Below are 24556 nucleotides of genomic sequence, written 5' to 3'. Positions count from 1 at the left end.
ACAGCAAATTAGTAATGCTGGCTGAGTCATGGAGGGGTCACAGACAAAGTTTCTTAGAATTTATTTGCCTCTATTCTTAGCAATCATCTTAGGGTGAAAGAACAAAACATACTGAGCATCTATTCATATTGTAGACTTCCAGTATGTTTGAAATTATATAGCAGCATCTTTCCAATAGTTAGGAGATTCACTGCTTTCTGAAGCCATGGAGAAGACAGAAGGTCCCTCATCCATAATGCTCTCCAGGGGCCTTAGGGAAGCAATGAAGAAAGACCTTCAGACCAGCACTTGGCTGGGTGCTTTCCAGAATACAGGCAGCAAGGGCAGAAGGAAGAGGTCTTTCATCTGAGAGGCTGGTCTAGGGTGTGTGAAGGATTTGGGTTCCGGCTGGTGCCGCAGCCCAGCAAGGTGAGAAAAGCAAGGTTTAGTTCCAACAGGGAACAGCTCATCATCCAGGTTTTGAACTGGACTTTAAACTCATTTCTTGTCTTTTCTTTTTATCTCCTTTAAGTTCTGAGATACATGTGCAGAACTTACAGTTTGTTACATAGGTATACTTGTGCCATGGTGGTTTGTATGCATCGTGGTTTGCTGCACCCATCAACCCATCATCTACATTAGGTATTTCTCCTAATGCTATCCCTCCCCTAGCTCCCCACCCTCTGACAGGCCCCAGTGTGTGATGTTCCTCTCCCTGTGTCCATGTGTTCTCACCGTTCAACTCCCACTTATAAGTGAGAACACGTGGTGTTTGGTTTTCTGTTCCTGTGTTAGTTTGCTGAGAATGATGGTTTCCAGCTTCAACCATGTCCCTGCAAAGGACACGAACTCATCCTTTTTTTATGGCTGCATAGTATTTCATGGTGTATATATGCCACCTTTTCTTTATCCAGTCTATCATTGATGGGCATTTGGGTTGGTTCAAAGTCTTTGCTATTGTGAGCAGTGCTGCAATAAACATACATGTGCACATGTCTTTATAGTAGAATGATTTATAATCCTTTGGGTATATACCCAGTAATGGGATTGCTGGGTCGAACGGTATTTCTGGTTCTAAATCCTTGAGGAATCACCACACTGTTTTCCACAATGGTTGAACTAATTTACACTCCCACCAACAGTGTAAAAGTGTTCCTATTTCTCTGCAACCTCTCCAGCATCTGTTGTTTCCTGACTTTTTAAGGATCACCATTCTAACTGGCATGAGATGGTATTTCATAGTGGTTTTGATTTGCATTTCTCTAATGACCAGTGGTGATGAGCTTTTTTTCATATGTTTGTTGGCCACATAAATATCTTCTTTTGAGAAGTGTCTGTTCATATCCTTTGCCCACTTTTTGATGAGGTTGTTTGTTTTCTTCTTGTAAATTTGTTTAAGGTCTTTGTAGATTCTGGATATTAGCCCTTTATCAGATGGATAGATTGCAAAAATTTTCTCCTGTTCTGTAGGTTGTCTGTTCACTCTGATGATGTTTCTTTTGGTATGCAGAAGCTCTTTAGTTTAATCAGAACCCATTTGTCAGTTCTGGCTTTTGTTGCCATTGCTTTTGGTGTTTTAGTCATGAAGTTTTTGTCCATGCCTATATCCTGATAAACTCATTTCTTTAAAGTCAGCGGCAATAACAAGGAACTCTTTATCTCAATCATTGCATTTGCACATATCTGTAGTTTGTGCTAAATGATTATGAGTTATTGTTGAACTAGGAAAGAGAGTAGCAGCTGAAGGACCAAGGAGGAAAGACCTGGAGCTCCTCTTGTATCCTTTGTAAGATACACAGTCTAAACACTATGCCAAGGTTGTAATATGGATAACAGTTAAAATGTGTTGGCTTTCAAAGCATTCTGTAATAAATTAACTTTCATTTTATTGTAATCTTAATTGTACATGTATACATATACATAGTAGCATCCCTTTGAACAAGGTTCCCTGAGAAACATGAGAACATTTCCAGACAAGATGTAAAACTGGATGAATCTTGAGAAAGGTTCTTAGGAGTCTCCCAGTGCCTAGTCTTGAATATCAGCCATCTCTGCTTTGTCTGGCTGTATTGAGAATGCAATCATAGACACATTGTATTCACTGTGAGAAAATTATTGGACTTTGTATTCAATGATTTACACTCTGTCCTCCAAAGTTGCATCTTCAATTAAGGAGTCTGATTCCTTCTCCTAAGCAGGTGGTATGTTATAGCAATCAATCACATTTGACTAATGCACCCAAGTAAGGGGTATTCAATAAATAGTTCCAGTCAGTCTGAACTGTTCATAGACATAGAAAGCCTGAAGTGAGAGGGGATTTGTAACACCACTACTGCTTGTGAAGCTGGAAGGAAAAACAGGAACCTGTTGGTATTAGTCCATTCTCTCACTGCTACAAAGAACTATCTGAGACTGGGTAATTTATGAAGAAAATAAGTTTAATAGACTTACAGTTCCATAGGCTGTACAGGAAACATGCCTAGGAGGCCTTGGGAAACCTACAATCAAGGAGAAAGGTGAAGGGGAAGCAGGCACGTCTTCCCATGGTGGAGCAGGAAAGAGAGAGAGGGAGCAAGGGGGGAAGTGCCACACACTTTTAAACCATCAGATCTCATGAGAACTCACTCACCATCATGAGAACAGCAAGGGAGAAATCAGCCCCCATGATCCAATCACCTCCCACCAGGCCCTTCCCCCAACAAGTAGGGATTACAATCAACATGAGATTTGGGTGGGGACACAGGGCCAAACCATGTCACTATTCAACTTTTCATCCTCTCAGATGAGATTTCAAAAACACAACATCTAACTAGCCTGGGCTTGGCAACTAACAGACTACCCAGTTGGACTGAAGAATGCCTTATCCTAAAAGTTGCAAATTATGAAAATAGGCATAACAATGCTGCAAAGATTATTCACCAAGAGTCAGTCATATATTTTAAAAAGGAATAATAGTATGTCACAGATAAGCCTCTGAAGAGTTTTGTTAACCAGTGCTAAAAGAACTGGTAAAGAACCATTAACAACTAACAAATGCATTTGATAGAAACAACAATGTTGAAACAATACAATATACACCAAAATAGCTCCAGAGAATAAAGCAAATTTGGAAACTGAAGTATGATTTAGAAACTAAATATAGGTATTTCAACTATTCAGTTTTCTCAGAAAGTGGGTTTGTTTTGAGATATACTATTATCTCTTAATCCCACATCAAAGGCAGATGATGCATCATGGAAAGGATGCTGGAACTAGCATCAGACTAGAAGCTGGGCACAGCTACTTCCTTGCTGTGTGACTCCAAGCAAGTTGGTTAACTTCTCTGAGCCTCAGTTTTGTTATTCATAAAGTTAGAAATAGGAAAATAACTAACTGCCACCCAGAACTACTGGGAGGATTAAAAGTGAATTGGAAAGTGTCTTGAAAATAGCAGCTTCTCAATGCATTTTTTTTAATCTGAAGGATTGACCCTAATTTAATATATGCTTCCTTTGGCTAGTCATTTGCTTATTTTGATAATGCTGTCATCTCAAAATACTGTTGTAACTCTTTCAGAATTAGTTTCAGTGCAAAAAAAAAAAAAAAAAAGTCTGCTTTTTTTGGTCAAAATAGATAATATCCCTTTTAGTGAGGTCTATGAAATGGGAACCTTATTTCCATTGTACAGTTGAAGGCCCTGTCAAAGAGAGGTTAAGTGATTTACTCAAGGATATAAAATGTGTCAGAGGCTGAGATAAATCATCCAGATTTTGTGCCTTGCCCTCCACTACCCTCCCTCTAACCCTGGGCTCTGTGAGGCATTTCTGTGAGTTCTTGAAAGGAAATCTCCGATGATTGTCACATATCCCTTGAGTCAGCTTTCTCACTGCAGAAAGCATGCCGATACCAATCAAAACACTCTGCCGAGGGCCTCCACACCTCAAAAATCAGTGCAAGTCTAAGGCAAGTTAATTCAAAAGTTTTCCCTTTGAGCAACACACTAAATCCATTCTGAATTCACCCGAACAAGAAAGCCCCGTGCTTCTAGTTCCTGTCTGATTAGCAGGATTTCAGATATGACACAGTCTACTTTGATAATGATGGAACAATCCTATGGGGAGAAGAAACTGCCCTTTTTTTTCCCCTAGAAAATATAGGTCTCTGAATTAAAAGCAGTGGACCACTGGAAAAGCCACATTTAAACAGACTATCTGAGACTTACGGCAGGCAAGTGGTGTTTATTTTTCTTAATTCTAAGAGAAATAAATATACAAGTTTTATACCAAAATTTAGAATTGAATTAAAGGTGCTATACCTCTTTTCACAACATTTCAAAAGTTTTAATCAAAACCAAAGTATTCCCAAGCTACTGCTTCTCCTAGCAAAATCCATAGTCTGTATTTAGTTATATGGCTCTGCATAGGAATTTTAATAAATTTAAATCTCAATATATAGGTAGGAAAAATTATAAAGTCATATCTGAAGTAGGAAACAGCATAAAGATAAATAATCTCACCTGGCTATATCCATGCACACAGCAGCATATTTCTGGTGATAGTCATGGTCACACTGAAACATCCCACCGTGACTGAAGCCATTACCACCTATAATTAATTCCATGGGTTCCAGAACTTTGTTACTGAAGCCATAGCCCCAGTCTGGGGCTTATCTGCAAGGCTGCGGCTTCTCAAAACCAGGAATAGGAAAACAAATCCTGATATAAATTGACACAGGCCACAGCTACTTAAGAGGGATAAAAAGCTTAAAGATTGAGCTGGCATTTTTTCCCTCTCTCATGAAGCATAAAGGTCTCCACAAGTTTCGTTGGGTCCTCATTCAAAAAAGCCATGACGGACAGCTTCTCAGAACTAGGAACTGGCCTACTAAGATATATATCATAGATAGAATGGAAGAGAACAGAACAGAATTAGATTGATTGAGTGATTGATTGATCACATGCATATATATGTAATACAGTATAGTGTACTGGGTCATGATGTGAAATGTATTCCTACTATGGGTTACAATAAAAGAGGCTTAAAAAGTAGTGCAACAGGGACACCCTATATCCCCCTAATTGGGTAAGCTGCAGTTGAAAGCAGCAGTACTCACAGAGCGGTAACAGCAGAGGGAAGTGAGTTAATAGGAAGGCAGCAGAACTCAGGAATAAGGAGATGAGTCAGGGGTGCTGCCGCATACCCAGGTTACCAGATTGCTCCCAGTTTGAACCGCACACTCCCCGGGAGTGGAGTTCACCCATAGGACATTACCAGCTATTAAGCACCTATGATTTCCAGTGCATTTGTCTCCATGAAGGATGTCAATAACAGTAACTGCAGCCCACATGAAAAGACACTTTACCTCTACACTTTATATTTTACATTGTCTGAGCTCAGATTTCTGGACTTCCTTTTAGATATTATATACAATTCCCTGCCCTCCAAATGTCTATATCAGACAGAGCAGATAAACAAACACACATTCAATAACAGAAATATATTAAGGCTGAACATACTAAATCACCATTTTTGTAGGTCAAAAGTAGGGTGAAATATCAGCAATTCTGTACAGTTGTGCATAATAAAAATCATCAAAATGCAGTGAGGGGGTGGATGGCTCAGAGTCTGGGCTGACAAACACCCCCAGCCCATATCCCATACACAGCTACATGGGTGAAACATCTAAATATCAGAAACCAATTTTCTATCTATGGTTCCCAAGACACAAAATTTACCATTAATTCTATGCAAGATGTTGGACTTCCTGTGCTTTCTAATATAATCAGGCATAAAATTACCCACAGGGAAAGGACTTTTAGCAAAGAGATTTTTCAATATTTTAACTTCAGATGTTCAAAATTATTCCTTAAAAAGCATATATTAATTTTTTTAAAAACACAAATGTCTGCTATTAAACAATAACACAATAACTAAGAATTTATCAAGGGCTCTGGTTTGGTTTTTTCCATGATAAACTTTCTATTTTAATAGAGCTGGATTGTTTATGAAGGACTTTCCTGTGTTATCTCATTGAGGTCCCCTAATAACTCCATGAAGTAAGGGTTAGTCTTCACATTTTACAGATATGGAAATGAATCATTCTAGAGATTCACTTAGAATGGGGGAAAATTCAGTTTTGTTCTTTAATATGAACGTTGTTTTCAGATCAAATTCTAATTGGCTCCAGATACGAAAACTACAAACACTTTTATTGAGAACCTACCAGAAGCCAGGCCCACTTTGGGAGGCCAAGGCAGGAGGATGGCTTGAGCCCAGGAATTTGAGACCAGCCTTCTCTCTCTTGCTGCAGCTCTCATCATGTGACATGCCTGCTCCCCCTTCATCTTCCACTATGATTGGAAGCTTCCTGAGGCCCTCGCCAGGAGCAGATGCCAGCAACATGGTTTCTGTACAGGCTGTAGAACTGTGAGCCCAAATAAACCTCATATCTTTACATATTACCCAGTCTCAGGTATTCTTTCACAGCAATGCAAATGGACTAACACATATGTTCCCCTTTTAGAAGAAGAAAAACTGTAGAAACCCACTTAATTAAGATGAAGCTAGAACTATGATTTTGTCCTCTGAATTAACAAGTGCTGTCAGGTTCAGACAGATAGCTACTTCCATTGTTTGAATTTACCTGCAAGAGGCATACCTTTAAAGAGGGCACAGGCACAATTCACAGGAGAGAACTGTACACATGGCTCTTTCCTCCCACTCCCCAATCCAAAGATTCCTTCCCTTCTGTCTCCCTTCCCCATTACATTTTCTCTTATTAAAACATAGAATGAAAAAATAGAGACTGTCTGTGCTATGTAAGAGCAAGTTATGCAGCCTGCTCTAATTCTACAAAATGAAATACAGGACTTATACTTTCCAGAAGCATTAGGATGTCAAAACAAATTTAGAGTTCTCTGTGAATTTCAAATGAACCTTGAAGCAAAGGTCTTTCTTTCAGTTAAGTATTATCATTAAGGATATGAGTTGGGTGAATATTGATCAAAAACACTTAATTCATGCTTTTATTATTTCTGAGATTGATTACTGGGATGTCTGTTTCGTTAGGTGGTCCAATAATCTCTTCATGTGATTCCAATCTGTTCAAAATGCAATTGCATGCCTGGATGGTAAGAGTCCAGCAACTGAAGCATGTCACACCTTCTTCCATTTCTCTGTCATTGATTAACAGTTAAATTTTGGATTAATTTAACTATGACATGATTTGAATTTATGAAATGTTTTACTTTCTTCATCTCTGGGAAATGCAAATATATTCCATGTTCTTCTACAAAAAGTGGCTTTAAAGAAGTTAAATAGGTAATATAAAAACTTATTTTCCTGACCCAAATCATCAGACTTCCCCGTCACATGAAACTTTTCCAAAATGTAGTTAGGGCTCAAAGGTTCAAAATAGTTTCTTAAACATTACCTCCTTTACCTATATAGGTTGACCTGGGTGGACATTAGTTTGTGCCTATTTAATCAGGATGAAATTGGACAAGGCCAATGGATTTAGTTCTTTCTTTCACATTTTAATTATGAATGTCCAACAAACAGTCATATCCCCAATCATAAATCCATTTACTCATGAAGTGTTGAAAAATGAGATGGAGTCTTCCAATCATTTCCAGTTTCAAAGTGAGATAGGTACATTTCATATGATAAGGAATCTGCTCAGATAAGCAAAGGGGTATTCTCTTGGACCTTCATGTTCAAGGGTCAAGAGTCTCTTCTCTTGAATGATTCCTCTCACCAACTCAATTCCCTTTTCCATTCCTTTGTAGGTTAAAATATTTAAAAGTTTGTATCTCATTGCCCCTGTGAGATCATTCAGTTACCCCAAGGACAGTAAAAGAACTGAAGGAAACAAAGAAGCCAATTGCATGTCTAAATAGATTTATTTATCCAAAATACAGACAGTCAAAGGTTTTTTTATTTTTAATAAGCAGTTTTCGGCTGGGTGCGGTGAATCACACCTGTAATCCCAGCACTTTGGGAGGCCAAGGTGGGTGGATCACCTGAGGTCAGGAGTTCAAGATCAGCCTGGCCAACATGGTAAAACCCCATCTCTACGAAAAATAAAAAGGGTTAGCTGGGTGTGGTGGCAGGCACCTGTAATCCCAGCTACCAGGGAGAGACTGAGATACAAGAATCACTCGAACCCAGGAAGCAAAACAGAGGTTGCAGTGAGCCAAGATTGCGCCACTGCACTCCAGCCTGGCAACCTGGCAGCCTGGGTGACAGAGCAAGACTCTGTCTAAAAAAAAAAAAGCAGTTTTGAGATAGAATAGAAAATACTTTTGCATTCCAAAATTTTGGCTTAATTAGAGGGACAAAATTCTATGAATTTTATACTATAAACAGTAGACTATGGAAGAATGTAAGAAGAAAGTCTGTATTTCAGCCCCAAAGGAGATCAACACAACAAAACTGGTGGTGGTAGTGATGGAACATGTTTGAGAGAGGTTTTTTGTAACAGAAGGGTAATTCAAATTATTGGTGTGGATCAGAAAAACAGGCCCACCCTCAGACTGCACCATTCTGGGGTTAAAATCCAAGTTGAGTTTAGAGTTCTGCTCTCCACATAGAAGGGATCTGTATCCTGCCTCCCAAAGTCAGGCCCGGGGTGATCTAAGTATGGGAGTCAATAGTATGTATGTATTAATGGAAGCCACAGCAATGAATGGCATCTCCCCATTTCTCCCAAAGTCAGAAGAGTGCCCCTGAATACCACTTATATTTTAATAGTGTATAAAGAAAGATAAGCCTACAGAGACTAAGGAATAGGAGAGCACTAAAAACCTGCAAGAAAATGATATTTCAAGAAGGGAAAGGAATCTACAATGTCGAATGCTATAGAAAAATTAAGGACTGAGGCTCTCTTTCACATTCAGAACAAGCAGGCAGGGGATGACTTCAGCTAGCGATGTTTCTGTGGAGTAGCTGGGGTAGAATTTTAATCACAGTGGATTGAGGAGTGTCTGGGAAGGGAAGAAATGGATATAACAAATAGACAATTCCATTATGAAGGTTGGCTATAAAAGGGGAGATAGAGTAGATAAAGGGGTACAAGGGGAAGATGAAGGTTTTGTTTTGCCTTGTTCTCTTTTAAATTGGAATGGTTGGAGCCCATGTACATTCAGATGAGAAGGATCCACTAGGGATGAAAAGGTGAAAGATACAAGAAATGGGGGAAATTATGCATAAAGTAAGCATCCTAAGAGGATGAGAGTGAATGGGGTCCAGGACACAGGTGAAAGGGTCACGGGAGGAAAAACCTCTTCTATCTTAACCTGAGGGACTAGAAATGGATTCGTACAAATTGACATATATATATATTATATATATTATATTTTTTTATATATATGTATATATAATTGCCAGTATTTGCAATGCCACCCCCCTTCACTCAAAAGGAGAATAATCTGCTTAGTCAACCATCTATGACTTGTCCTGATGGAGGTAAGAGGAATAGGTGGTGGGGGGAATGGCCAACACCAAGACACACTAGTGTGCTCTACCCATGCAGGAATAAGAGAAGGCAGGCCAGAGTAAGAAGGCAAGGTGGATGAGTGTGGCAGCTGGTGAAGAAACAGAGGAAGAGGGCAGAGGGCGAGAAGAAACGAACGGACATGAGGAGGAGCCAGACTTTGGGGAGAAAGACATGTAAAAACAATTTTTAGGAAATCTAGCTATACATTTTAAGATTAGTGCCCTTTTTGGTCTTGGCTGACTCCTCAAGAAACTTTCAGTAAAGACCTCCTTAGCCTTCCAAGGCTTCCTGGAGTTGGACTTGATTTCACTGTGTTGAACTGTCCACAGGGCAGTTGGTTTTATTTGGGTTATGCAGATTTGTTGGCAGGAAGCTGAAATCTTGCATGGTAAGAGGTGAGGCTGTTTGCAAAAAGTGACCAAGGAGGTGGTTTGGTCAAGGATTTGAGGAGACTAGAAATCTTCAAATACATGTTGGGGAGAATGGTAGAAATGTATTAGGAGAATATGTAAGGATGGCGCAGTTGTGCCGAGGGGTCCAGTGAGGTTGGCGGTGATGGATGTGCCACAGAACCATCTGGACAGTGGTGTGGTTTTCTCTGGCAGTGCTCGGCAGCCTGGCTGGAGGCAAGAGAAAGTCTACAACTGGACTGAGGAAGGGTTGGTATTGGACCTGCTAGGTGACAAGGGCAGGCACAGATCTGCTTCATTCATTTCCAAGAATCCAACACGACAATGTCCGATGCACAGGAGTCACTCCACAAATCTTTCAGATTTTGTTTTTGTTTTGTTTGTTTTTGAGACAGAGTCCTGCTCCACTGCCCAGTCTGGAGTACGGTGGCACGATCTCAGCTCACTGAAACCTCTGCCTCTCAGGTTCAAGCAATTCTCCTGCCTCAGCTTCCTGAGTAGCTGGGACTACAGTCACGTGCCACCATGCCTGGCTAATTTTTGGCATTTTTTGTAGAGACGGGGTTTTGCCATGCTGGCCAGGCTAATCTCGAACTCCTAATAGCCTAAAGTGATCCACCCACCTGGGCCTCCCAAAGTGCAGGGATTACAGGCGTGAGCCGATGTGCCAGGCCAATAACTCTTTGTTGAATGAATGATTGGGAGAACCAATAATATGGACAAGAGGGTGATTAAAATGATAGGCCAGGGTATCCAAACTGAACAGGGAAGGAAGTGAAGACAAGGGGGACCTAAATCGGGGGACGTACACTGGAGGTTCCTCACGTCTACCCAGTCAAGCGCTGGATCCCAGACTCAAGAGATAACTTCTCTGAGGCTGAAGCACCCCCTGGTGGCTCATCCAGGGAGCCATGAAGCCCAGTGTTCTTTCCCCTCAAGAGCAGCATGCACACCTTTTTGTGTTCCTCATTCAACGTCCAGCGCTCTCTTCATTGCCCTTCGACCTCCTTCTCACTCATACTTTAAACCTGCTGCTTCTCCTCTCTTTTAACTTTTGCCCTAGCTACCTCAGGTATCTCTCTCACTACCCGCCTTTTAATCTCATCCTCGTTCTCTTTCCTTTTTCAGTTTGTGAAAACAGCCCAAATCATGGCTGATATGGGTAAAGGTAGAACCCATGATACGCCTGAAATAAGGACAAGGAAATCCTACTTTTCATAATTAAAGAAGTCAATGTCTCAAAGTCAGTGAAGGTGGACACAAATTTTAAAATAGTCACAGCCCATATCATCTTGTAGTTAAGCCTGAGCACTAGCATTCAAAATATTTTCTATCCTGGTGATTACAGCTTCTATTATGTTTTAATTATTGCTTACTGCAATATATAGTTATTGCTTAGTATTGCTTATATATGCTTTAATTATTAACAAGAAAAGTGGTTTTGCTATTAATTTTTTATTGCAATTGTATGTGACTTTGACCCTAGGGTGGGTTGGGTAGACTATTGAAAAGTAGCCTAAATATGTTTACAACATCGCTTCTATAAAGGGCTTGTAAGTGAATATGTGGAAGAAAACCTTTTTGTCAGTTGGGGGTTTGGTATAATTTTGATTCTTGCTTGAATTTCCTTAAAAATCACAATAAGTTATTTAGGGAATAACAGTTGCCAACCTTTCTGACAAATCATAATGAATGGTTACGTTCTGAAAGGTCGACTAGCCATCTTTTGGCTCCCATTTCCTCTAAAACCGAGCTATTTTGAGAATTTCCATTCCTCATGCTCTTTTTGCTTCCCAACCCTGACACTATTTGTATCCCCTCAGTGGCATTTTTTAACTCAGGAAAACTTAAATAAGTTCCAAGATTGCAGAAGAGCCTTATTATTTGATGACTGTGGGTCTTGTCTGGGAAGAACTCCAAACATAGATTTGCCATTTTAAGCAATTCCTTTGAATTCTCATTCTATTGTCAGCAATAGCCCTGTATTATTGGTTTATTATTGATTTTTCCCTTTCCCTTTACATAAGTTAACTAGAACACTCCAATTTCCTCTTCTCTCTTACTTTTCTTAGTTTATAAGTCCCTGAAAGATTGTGTTGTTTTAGCTTTTGATTTTTACAGAACACACACACACACACACATATCAGACTTTGCCATAATCATAAACCCATCATTTTTTCACTCCTCACTATGATTCTTTCTTCTTTGTCACCCCATTTTAATACAATCTGCTGCCATATTCTGTCATGTTCCCCTTTGAAACATATTTCAGATTCATCCTTTCCCCCTCATTCCCACGGGCACCATCTTGTCTTAGGTCATATTCTTATCAAAGGTACTGTTGCACCCTCCTAGCCAGCTTTCCTGCCATCCTACTCAGTCCCCCACCTCCCCTGTGCTCCACTGCACACTCAGTCCATGGGGCAAATGATACTGCTAATTCCTGTGAGGGCAGGAGAGCACCTCCTAACACCCAGGTACGTCTCTTCTCTTAATTCTTGTATGATGAATGTTACTTTCTTCATTTCACAAAGGAGGAAACTGCCTCTCCCAAGAGGTTAGGTATTTTGTACCAAACCACCTAACTTGCAAGTGGTCAAGTCACTAGCTCTCAAATCTGAAGAGGGAGGGTGATCTGTGCTGCAACAGAAAAATTAGCATCTGCATAACAAGAGTTTAATATTTAATACCTTTAAAGTTAAGGAACTAGACAGACTTGCCGTTATCATATCAAGGGCAATAGTTTTCAAGGGATGGGATTTATAAGAGAAACGTATAAATCCAAGCGTCTGCTCTCAAAGAGTTTTTAATCTAGTTGGTTACAGCATGTATCTAGAACATGCTAGATACACAGCAAATGCTAAATAAACACTTGCTGAAGTTGGGACCAGAGAATGGAAGGTGAGCCCTTGCTGCTGTCTCTGCTTGGTTTGCCACTAATTATACTGTTTAGTCATAGGATGCTTCTTAATATAAAATGCTCTCTCTGACACTTCCTTCTGACCCAGTCCCAAAGAATACCAGAACAATACACTGTTAAGAAAAAAGACATTGAAATTACTGGGCTGCCTTCCAAGCTGCAGGGGCCGATTTATTTTTTCCTAACTACAAGATAATTATTGCTGGATATTATTATGGGATTTTTCCATATGTCCTTTAGTTAGGACAGTGATGACCCAATGCTGCCTTTTAATGTACTCTGATCTCCTGCCAGCTTACCTCATTCTATCATTTTGTCTTTGGTTTTTATTTTTGTGATTATTCAAACTTCCCATCGCCTAATCAATACCTCATTTGGCCGTTGCTGCTATTGACAACACACTTCGACAAAGACTCTTTGAAAAGGGTCTTTTTTGCTGGCAGTGGGCTCATTTAAAGCAAGTTCTTGCTACGTGCATCATTTTGGCAAACAAGGACAAGTTCAAGGAAATTAGAGGCCAAACTTGACAGAGCACTGGGTGCAGCTGCTGGCCCAGCTGTGCAGTGATTCTCAACTGGTCCATTACCTCCAAAACTCAACTATTCAGCACAGCTTCCCTAGTCCAGCACTCCTGTCGGTCTAATATATTTGGCAACAGCCATTATTTCAGAAATGAATGCTCATGTGTATTTATAGCAAATCACATGCCTGCTCTATCAACAATTAAACAGATTAAGATTCAGCAGACATATTCCTCTAATTAGGACAAGATGGAAGACATAGCATATAGAACGCTGTAGTTTGGTCAAGGTTTATTCTTTCCTAACAAGACTGCCATACCACATTTCATCAAACACCTAGGCTCTCCAGGGACACCATCTTCCTGGTATAGCATTCACTTCCTGTGCCTGCCCCATGGAATTTTCGGTCAGGGGATTCTATTTGCGACTGGCACTTCAAGATCCCCCCTTTTCTCCCCCTGCAACCACACTATAGGATCAATGGACTGTTTTAAGGCTTGTTTTGAAATAGCATGTGGACAGCATCATGTGGTCACTAATTTCATTCAGTTACATCCTTCCCCTGAGCCTCAGTGTATGCTGTATGCTCACACTTAAGTAGTGTCTCCTCTGAACAAAAGCCTGATCACACTGTCTGGGCCATAAATTCCATCTTGCCTCGCTCTTGCCCATGCATTATTTAAGCAATCTTCTCGGTGAGCAGGCATGAGAATTTCCCTCAGAGCAACAATCAGCAGGCGCTTTAAGCCCTGTTCTAACGGGAAATGTAGGATATCTCAGAGAGTTCCACCCATTCATAGTCTCGATAATGAAATATGATAATCTAATTTGGTAAAAATAAACTGTGAAATCAGAGATTTGAGGCAAAAACTTTAAAGATGCAATTCAGACTAGCAATCAATGCTCATTCAGTTTCTGTACCATCTCAGCTTTCTCCTTGTGCAGATGCTTAAGTGATGCTAAATTAAATAATTGACAAATTTTTAAAACTGCTGAAAATTACCATCTGTACTTAATTTTGGAATATAAAAAGGTCCATAGAAAACACCCTTTATGATTATTTTGTCTAATAACAGATATGAAACAATACAAACATCCCAGTCATAAAATATAATCCATTTCTAGCAGGCTGGCTTTACATATTTAAACATAGTTTTTCAAAACAAAAGACCACAGGAGGAGTGAAATGCTGGGTGACAAATACATTCAAAAAAAAAAAAAACAATTGCCAAATAACTGAGTTTTTCATTTCAGATCTACTCTTCTAACCCTTCACTTCCCCGTAAAACAAAAACCCAGAAAAAAAAAAAAAAAAAAAAAAAAAAAACCAACCCAAATAAACAAAACTCACCCACAGGCTTCCTGCAGACAGTTATGACAACCATTACTTTTTTTACATTTCTCTTCTAGATAAACACTGGGTTAAACTGTTCTCTGTTAAGAACTTTATTAGGTTGATACTACATTTATACAAAATGAAGTCTACTACTGTAAATAAACATGCTTGAGGCTTTTCCATGAAAACACAGCGAAGAGAAACAAGCTCCCTGTATATGTGAACACACTGCTAAATACATGGATAAAACAAGCTGAAACTTACACCAGACACTTCTCCCAGGTCCACCACGGCAGGAGCCCTAGGGGTACATTCTAGTTTTTTTTTAAATCCATGTTCTCCTCTTCTCACTGATGGGACTACTCAGGCACATGGTCAAGTTGCAATCAGCTTCTCCCTTAGTGATGTATGAGAGCTGGACTGATTTATCTTGGCTTTTCTGCAGCATATTAGCACTAATGTTTCTGCGTATGCATCCTACCTTTCTTTAGCCGTAGCCCCGGCTTTATCATTGGTAATCTAAATTAAAGAGCCAGTGAATAGAGCAGGGTTGTTGTCCCCCACCCCTCCCTGTTTTCCATGAAACAATTGCCAGGCAGTCACTCCCGGACAAGGATTCCACTGTTTATTCTACCGAGCCTCCTCTTCAATATTCCATTGAGACTGGAAGTCAGAGTCGCAAAAGGATAGGTCCAGCGAGACTGTCTTAGTTCAAAGGTACATTTATGATTTATGCTCGAAAACAGTAGATGGCCTCAGGAAATATAGAGAGAGCTGTCATTTACCAGTTTTTCAGCCCAGAATTCAGAATCGACACTATTTATAAAAACAGAGCAACTTGATACTTCACTTACTGCCCAGGGTGCACTTTACCTTCAGGGGACTCTTTCTGAGAAATCTCTTCCTTTTTCCACCAGTATTTGTTTTATATACACATGCTTAAATGTTTATTTTAATGAGGTTTATGAGTGCTATGACTTAGCAAGTTGCATACAAGAAGCATAAAATGTTGTAAAAATTTGGGGAAATCCATCAAACAAATCATTATTAACCTTGTTGCAACCTGCTATCAACAAACAGCAGCTTGAAGCAGGAGCTAAAGGCTGTATTTAATTCATGAGCTGTCAATTCCTTTCTTTAAAACATGTTTAAAATTTTCTCAACTTCCACAAATGTTTGAGAAGAAGAAATATATCAGAGTACATTTTCATATGAAAGTTTTTAATCTCTTGAAAATGTTGCTGCCTTAGCAGCATCTCAATGCTTTTTAAACTCAGATTTACGATGATTACTGAAGTAATATTAGGTTTATTTTCTCATTTTACTCAGCAAGACTTTTAAACAACTGTTAAGCAACAGAATTTGGTGGATAATAAAGCATACCAAGTTTCGTCTCTATTTTTGTGTATTTTGTTAAGGGAATACATGATCGTTTTCATAATTTTAAACATGTTATTGCATTTTAAATTAAAAAATTAACAAATTTAACATACCCATTTTCATGTAGGCATAATATACAGACTTGTCATAAAAATAGCTTTATATATTCATTTCCCTAATCCTTGACATCTACATTTCTTCAATTTTTCATTATAAAATAAAATGTCTCATCAGAAATGCAAAATACTCACATTTCAGGTTCTTCCCAACCCCACCCCCCAAAAATAGAAAAAGGTAATCTCAAACTTTATGCTTCTCAGCATTTTTAAAAATTTCAGTCACGAGAAATAACTTAAGAGGCTGGTTAGAGACTATCCAGGGTATCAGTTCTTAGATTATAACCCTTGGGTAAACTTTAAAAACATGTATTGATTTCTATGCTCTAAAACTTGGTTATACTGAACTGCTCCACACACATCTAGAGAAATTATTTTAAAAATTTAAGTCTGGGCTTGTCACTTGGCTGCTTAAAACTCTGCATAGCTTCCCATTACTCTTAGGATGAAAGCCAAAATCTTTATCATGGCTTTCAATGACTTAGTTTTATTTCACTGGGAAGATAAGCCCACCTTCCCAGAGCTGACTGGCTGGCATTCAGAACCATCAATCAATCAAGTATTGAGCCCCTGCTCTTTATGGGCCGGTCACTGGAGTATGGTATCCGAGCACTGGTTTGGGATGCCTAGAGAATTCCAGGAGCACATACACAGGGCTTCTCCTTCAATTTGAAATTAATATACATGAACAAGATTTCACTACTCTACAAGTCAGTTTATGAACTATGACAAAATCAATAAGAGCAAGCCAGACTTTGAAACTACATCATAAAGATAAAATCAAGGGGTAAGAAGAATAAGATGAAATTAATCATTTGATGAATGTTAATTCAAACTGACTTAGGCTAAAGGGGAAAAAGAGAAACAGTCAAGAAGGAGCATAAACTCAAAAACAAGAATTGCTCAAGCCTGGTCTTGTTGTTAGGCTTTGAAAGTCATGACTCACATCAGCTAAATTACATTTTTAAAAGTTTACCATTTATCCATAACTGTGGTTCTGAGTGTTTTCAACAAATAACGCATATATGTTCATTACATTACTGTAGATATTATCTTCCTCTAAAAGTTCTCTTTATTTTAGTCACTGAAAGAATCACATAATAAACTTCAGCAGTTTTCTTTTTTTTTTTTTTTTTTTTGAGACAGGGTCTTGCTCTGTCACCCAGGCTGGAGTACAGCCGTAGTTCATGTAGGTAGGTCATGGCTCGCTGCAGCCTCAGACTCTCCAGGGCTCAAGTGATCTCCCACCTCAGCCTCCCAGGTATCTGGGACTGCAGGCATGTCACCACACCTGGCTAATTTTTGTATTTTTTGTACACATGGGGTTTTGCCATGTTTCCCAGGCTGGTCTCAAACTCCTGGGCTCAAGTGATCCTCCCACCTCAGCCTCCCAAAGGGCTGGGATTATGGGCATGAACCAAGGTGCCTGGCCTATTTCACCAGTTTCTATGTAAGATGGCCCAAGGCTCTGAAAATATGGGATTTTCATAACTAAAGATCTACTTTGTAGTTAACCAAGAGCTCATGATCCTTGAATGCAACTTGTATATAAACTTGTGTCTCAAATAATGTATACACCCAAAGACATATGAAGCATCCACTGAGTAATGAGATCTTAGGATGAGTCCAGTGCATAAGGAATTGATACCATAAGGCCCCATAAGTTCCAGAACATTTCTAAGACTTCCTTCCATTGCCCTGAAAATTCACACCATTAAAAGCTCCCATTGGAAGAAATCCTAAGACTTGGATTTGCCTGTCTTCAAATCATGGCTTTGCCACTTACCAGCTGTATGACCTTGGGTAACGTACTAAGACTTGCTCTGTGTATGTGGGTGTGTGTGTGTGTGTGTGTGTGTGTGCACATTTTAAATTCACCTGCAAAGTGGGATAATAGAGTTCTGCTTCTAGTCATGAAAGTAATTTATATCAGGCCAGCCCTCCCACAGATAACAATTATAAGTCCTGGATAAAATATTTAAAAACAATAACAAAATTATCTGAAGGCAGTGGAGAATGACTGAGAACAGGCAGATATAAAGGTGGTGGGGGGCTGACACTTAGAAGAATGGCACTTGATAAATTAACCCAATTTTTATAACTTTTCATCTAAGGCCAAGGCCCAGTCAGTTCCACAGTATGGCCAGCGTCAGATAAAAGCCTGTAGTTGTCCTGGTTGAGGAACCAGAGGACAGAGTTCAGGGAGATTACAGCAGCTGGAAAATAAAGGAGGAAATCCCAGAGAGAAGACAGCCACAGAGGGAAAGCCCCAGATTCACTACATGAGATCTGACCAAATCTCTGACTGATCCCAATACTATATATATGTGAAGCAGACTCCAAGTCACTCAGTTAAGGAGAAGGAACTGAACAGAGATGTCTGCTGCTATCTCAGGGAAAACAAAATTGGAATTTGAGTTTTGCCACTTAACTGCCTGCAAAAACAGAAAATCAATACTCTTTAAAGGCATATGACAGTATTCAGAATCTCTGTAATGTATCACTCACAATGTCCAGAGTACATTCCAAAATTACTACACATGCAAAGACACAAAAATATATAACCCATCCTCAAAAGAAACCAACCAAAAGAGACCAACTCTGAGATAATTCAGATATTAGAATTAACAGACAAGGACTTTAAAGCAGCTATTATAACTAAGTGCTCAAGGGCATAAAAGAAATCTCAGCAGAGAAGTACAAGTTATTAAAAAGTACCAAGTGAAAATTCTAGAACTAAAAAATACAGTATCTGAAAAAAATTCACTGAATCGACCCAACGACAGATTGGAAAAATAATAATAAAACGTGTCAGTGAACTTAAGGATAGAACAATAGAAATTAACCAATCTGAAGAACAGAGAAAATTCTTTTTAATGAAGAAGGCCTTAGGGATCAATGGGATATAACAGCATATGTATAACCGGAATTCCAGAAGGACAAGAAGAGAGAGAATAGACAGAAAAAATATTTAAAGAAATAACTCAAATTTTCCAAAAGTTGGTTAAAAAGCAGATATAAACCTAAAAAACCAAGATTCTCAGCAAACCCCAAACCAGATAAATAAAAAACAAAACAAAAACCCATGCCAAGGCATATCATATTCAAACTATTAAAATTCAAAGATAAAGTGAGAAACTTAAAAGCAACCAGGGGGAAAATGGCATACTACATATAGGAGAAAACTATATTAGTAGTAACTTTCCATCAAAATTCACAAAGAATAGAAGATAATGGAATGACATCGTTAAAATACCAACAGGAAAACACCACTTGTCAAGCTAGAATTCTATTTGTCAAGATAGAATTCTATATCCAACAAAAATATTCTTCAACACTGGAGGCCAATGAAGACATTTTCAGAAAAACAAAACCTAAAACACTTAATCTCCAGCAGACCTGCATTACTTGAAACATTGAAGAAAGCTCTCCAGGATGAAGGTAAAAGACACCAGATGGTTAGCCAGCTCTATAGGAAGGAAAGAAGATCACTGGAAATGTCAATATGTGGGGAAATATGAAAAACAGACACACACACTTCAAAAATATTACTTGTATTACAGGCAACCATTGACATAAAAATTCTAACACTATATTTTGGAGTTTATAACATAGACTAAGATGTAATATCATCAACAATAACATAAAGGATGGGGGGGCAATAAATGGAATTATACAATTTCCAGATTCAATATTTGACATGAAGCAGTACAATATGAATTCTAAGTGGAATGTGAAAAGAACCTTCTAGAAGGTTCTCCCTTCTAGAAGAAACTTGCCAATCAGCTGTGAAGAGTGCAGCTAGCTGACAGCATCCAACTGCAGTGATTTTTAGATCTATTGTGAGTGAATCAAAGCTACGTTCTTTAGTCAATGATAAGCATGGTAGGGAGGGCCATCATTTCTGCCCAATGCAAAACTTTTTTACAAGCAATTTTTGCATCAATACTCTCCATCGGGCTTGCAGAGACATTCTCAAAACTGTGCTGCAGTCTGAGGCTCTCTCTCTTTCATCCTCCTTCCTTCCGCCCCTTTCATGGGTAACAAACTCTCTCTCTTTCTCCTCTTTATTTTTGTTGGCATTGCACCCAATAAAGCTCTTGTACTTATAACTCAGTCTTGCTATCTGCTTCCTAGGGAATCAAACTAAAGTAGAATTCTATTTCAAAAATCTAATTGATCCAAAATAAGGCAAAAAAGGAAGAGAGAGGAATAAAAAAGCAGATGGAACAACAACAATAAAAATAGCAAAATGGTAAACCTAAATCCAATCATATAAATAATTACATTAAATGCAAATGGACTAAACACTCCAATTAAAAACAGAAATTGTCAGAATGGATAAAAAAAGCAAAATTCATCTACATGTTCTCTATACCTTTTATATACAAAGAAACAGATAGAAAATAAAAGCTTGGAAAAATATACACCATGAAAAGAGAAAGCATAAGAAAGCCACAGTAGTTATATTAATATTCTATGAATTAGATTTGAAGGCAATAGAGTATCACCAGACAAAAAAGGTGAATTTTATAATGATAAAGAGTAATTCATCTAAAAGAAATAAAAATAATAAATGCATACATGCCTAATAACAAAATGTTATGAAGCAAAAAATTAAAAAAATTATTGAAGAAAAAGACAAATCTGCAATCATACTTGGAGATTCTAATACTGTTCTCTCAATAATTGTTAGAATAAGACAAAAAAATCAGTGGAGACATACAAGACCTGAACATCACTACCAACTAACTACATTGACCTAATTGACATTTAAAAAACACTACACCCAACAGCTGCAGAATGCACATTCTTTTCAAGTGTGCATGATAGATTTACCAAGATAGGAATACCTTGGTAAATATAAAGAAATCTCAACAAGAAATATAAGTTATTAAAAGGTACTGAGCAAAAACCCTAGTGTGCTATAAATAAATCTAAACAAATTTCAAAAGACTGAAATCCTAAAAAATATGTTTTCTGACAATTTAATTAAACCAAAAATCAATACCAACAAGATATGTAGGAAACTCAAAAATATATGGAAACTGACAACAGAGTTCTAAAGAACCCATGGGCCAATGAAGAAATCATAGGGGAAATACACAGTATTTTGAACAGAATGATAATGAAAGTGCAACATACCAAAATCTGTAGAAAACAAAGCAATGCTTAGAGGAAATTTATAGCTTTAAATGTTTATAACAGAAAAGAAGAAAGGTATAAAGGCGATGACCCAAGTTTCCATCTTTAGAAGATAGAAAAAAAGAACAAATTAAACCCAAAGTAAAGAGAAGGAAGGAAGGAATTTTTTAAGTCAGAAATCAATGAAATAGAACACAGAAAGCCAACAGAAAAATTAAAAAAAAAAAAGTTGGTTCTTTGAAAAGGAGGTACTCTGCAAATTCTGATACACTGAAAAGATAATAACTATAATAAACAACTCTATATCAATACATTTGAACACTTGGATTAAACAGACAAGTTCCTCCAAGAATATATAATTTACCAAAATTGACACAAGATGAAATTAAAAATCTTTAATAGTGCCATATCTATTAAAGCAAATGAATGTGTTATCAAAATCCTCATAAAGAAAACTCCAGTAGAAATGCTTTCATGGTATTCTATCAAATATTTATGGAAAAAAAATCAATCCTACATGACTTCTTCAGAAAATGAAGGAAGATGGGACAATCCCCAACTCATTTTATGAAGCCAGCATAATCCTGATACCAAAATCTGATGAAAACATATTAGAAAAAAATTTCTATGAACATAGACACAAACATCCTTAACAATTATCAGCAAATATCAGCAAATCAAAGCTAGCAATATATATCAATAAAAAGGACAATCATTCTTTTTACATAATAGAGTTTTTACATAATAGGTAGAGTTTATTTCAGAAATGTAACACTGTTTTAATATTTAAAAATCAACCCATGTAATGCATCATATCACTAGAATAAAAGAGAACAAATATGTAGCTCTTACTAATGTGTTCAGAAACAGCATTTGACAACATTTAATATCAATTTGTGATTTTTTTAAAAACTCTCATCAAATTAAAAATAAAAAGATATTTCTTTAATATACAGTTAAAAATAACATTTAATGATGAAATATTGAATGATTTTCCCCTAAGATCAATGACAGGGAAAGGATGTCCATTATTACCACTTCTATTCACCCCTGTGCTGGTGGTCCTTGCCAGTGCGATAAGGCAGGAAAAATAAGTAAAAAGCATAAAGATTAGAAAGAAAGAAGTAAGATTCCCCTTATTTGCAGATAACATGATTGTTTATATAGAAGAATCACAAGGAAGTTGAAACCGGGTAACACTAGTAATACCTATCTCATACAGTTGTTAGAAGGATTAAATGAGTTTAAATTTGGTATGTTTAAAACTCTACCTGATACAAGTAAGCACTATATAAGGGTTAAGTAAAGTTAAACAAATCCAAACATAAAATCTGAGAAGGGTTACATATCATATCAACTTATTGACAATTCATCAAAATAGCTAAAAGAAGCCTTAAGGAAGAAAACCTTAAAGAACAAGGAAGCTTATCTTCATTCTGGGGCTCATGTTATGAAAATGTTCAGGGAAAGTAACACTGGGATGCCTAGAATATGACCAGTCCTCACTGACATTCCTAAAATAGAAAGATGAAATGTGCTACAATGTGGTGACACTGTCTGCAGAGTTACTGCTTTCATATATGATCTAATATGTCTATACAGTTATACAAACAAATCCAGGCATTATTTTTAATGAGCATGTACTTTGCTGTGATCTATAAATATTCATGGAAAAATATCCATGAAAGACATTGAAGTAAAAAATCAGTTTGCATAATCATATTTACAGCATAATTCAATTTTTTAAAACTTTTTAGTTTCAGGGGTACATGTACAAGTTTGTTCCATAGATAAATTGCAAGTCTCGGGAGTTTGATGTATATATTATTTCATCACTCAGGTGATAAACATGGTACCCGACAGGTACTTTTTTAATCTTCACCCTCTTGCCACCCTCTACCCTCCACCTTTAAGTAGGCCCTGGTGTCTATTGTTCCCTTCTTTGTGTCCATGTGTTCCCATTGTTTAGCTCCCACTTATAAGTGAGAACATGGTAGTGTTTAGTTTTCTGTTCCTGTGTTAGTTCACCTAGGATAATGACTTCCAGTTCCAACTGTGTTGCTGCAAAGAACACTATCTCATTCTTTTTTATGGCTGTGTAGTATTCCATGGTGTATATGTACCACATTTTCTTTTTCCAGTCTATCATTGATGGGCATTTAAGTTGATTCCATGTCTTTGCTATTGTGAATAGTGCTGCGATGAACATACACGTCCACGTGTCTTTATAGTCACTCGATACTTGACCAAATAGGCCTAACAGACAGCTACAGAACTCTCCACCCCAAAACAACAGAACATATATTCTTCTCATCTGCACATGGCATATAGTCTAAAATTGACCACACAATCAGTCATAAAACAATTCTCAGCAAACTCAAAAAAACAAATCATACCAGCCACACTCTTAGACCACAGTGCAATAACAACAGAAATCAATACCAAGATCACTCAAAACCATACAATTACATGGAAATTAACCTGCTTCTGAATGAGTTTTGAGTAAACAATGAAATTAAAGCAGAAATCAAGAAATTCTTTGACACTATCGAGAACAAAGATACAACATACCAAAATCTCTAAGACACAGCTAAAGCTGTGTAAAGAGGAAAGTTTATAGTGCTAAATACTCATGACAAAATGTTAAAAAGATCTCAAATTAACAACCTAACACCACACCTCAAAGAACTAGAAAAGCAAGAGTGAACCAACCCCAAAGCTGGCAGAAGACAAGAAATAACCAAAATCAGAGCTGAACTGAATGAAAATGAGATGCAAAAAAACCATACAAAAGATCATTGAAACCAGAACTTGGTTCTTTGAAAGAATTAATAAGATAGATAAGACTGCTAGTTAGACTAACAAGGAAAAAAGAGAGAAGATCCAAATAATTCAATTTTTAAAGCAAAAAAAGAGGTACATATATAATAATTACATTGATGTGTCCATAGAAAAATGTCTGGAAGTACACAGATAAAAGTGTTAATAGTAGATAGTTCTGGCTAGTGGGAGTGGAGAAAATTTTTCTTTACTTTATATATTTTGCATATTGTTTGAATTTTAAATAATATTTGTTAATATTTTTACTTTTTAATTTAAAAATTTTAAAAACCTAACTAAAGCAAAAAACATTGACATTTAAAAGTCATGATTTTTTTCTGAGTCAAATAAGATGAAAAGAACTCTTCCTTTGTTTCCTTTAAACAAAGGTAAATTTTTATTTTGGACATCAAGATCATATTCCAGATGTTTTTACCTTTAAGATTCTTCTCAGC

The 24556-nt window shown here is 37.6% G+C and overlaps 1 protein-coding gene across 5 annotated transcripts in view; it reads right to left on the bottom strand.

The window, feature by feature from the left end:
* Positions 1-24556, bottom strand: part of RAPGEF4 (Rap guanine nucleotide exchange factor 4) — a 309492-nt gene that overhangs the window by 174998 nt on the left and 109938 nt on the right. For 2 of the 5 annotated variants that reach the window (XM_025404815.1, XM_025404817.1), the window contains exon 1: positions 14905-15166. The exons of the other annotated variants lie outside the window; for them this stretch is intronic. The gene's annotated coding sequence lies outside the window, so the exon portion shown is untranslated. Of the gene's footprint in view, positions 1-14904; positions 15167-24556 lie in introns of those variants that run through there. 5 annotated transcript variants of the gene reach the window in all.

This window comes from Theropithecus gelada, chromosome 12 (genome assembly GCF_003255815.1).
Source record: "Theropithecus gelada isolate Dixy chromosome 12, Tgel_1.0, whole genome shotgun sequence".
Taxonomy (NCBI): Eukaryota; Metazoa; Chordata; class Mammalia; order Primates; family Cercopithecidae; genus Theropithecus; species Theropithecus gelada.
Note: the sequence above shows the minus strand (reverse complement) of the source record. Positions and strands in the feature narration are given on the sequence as shown.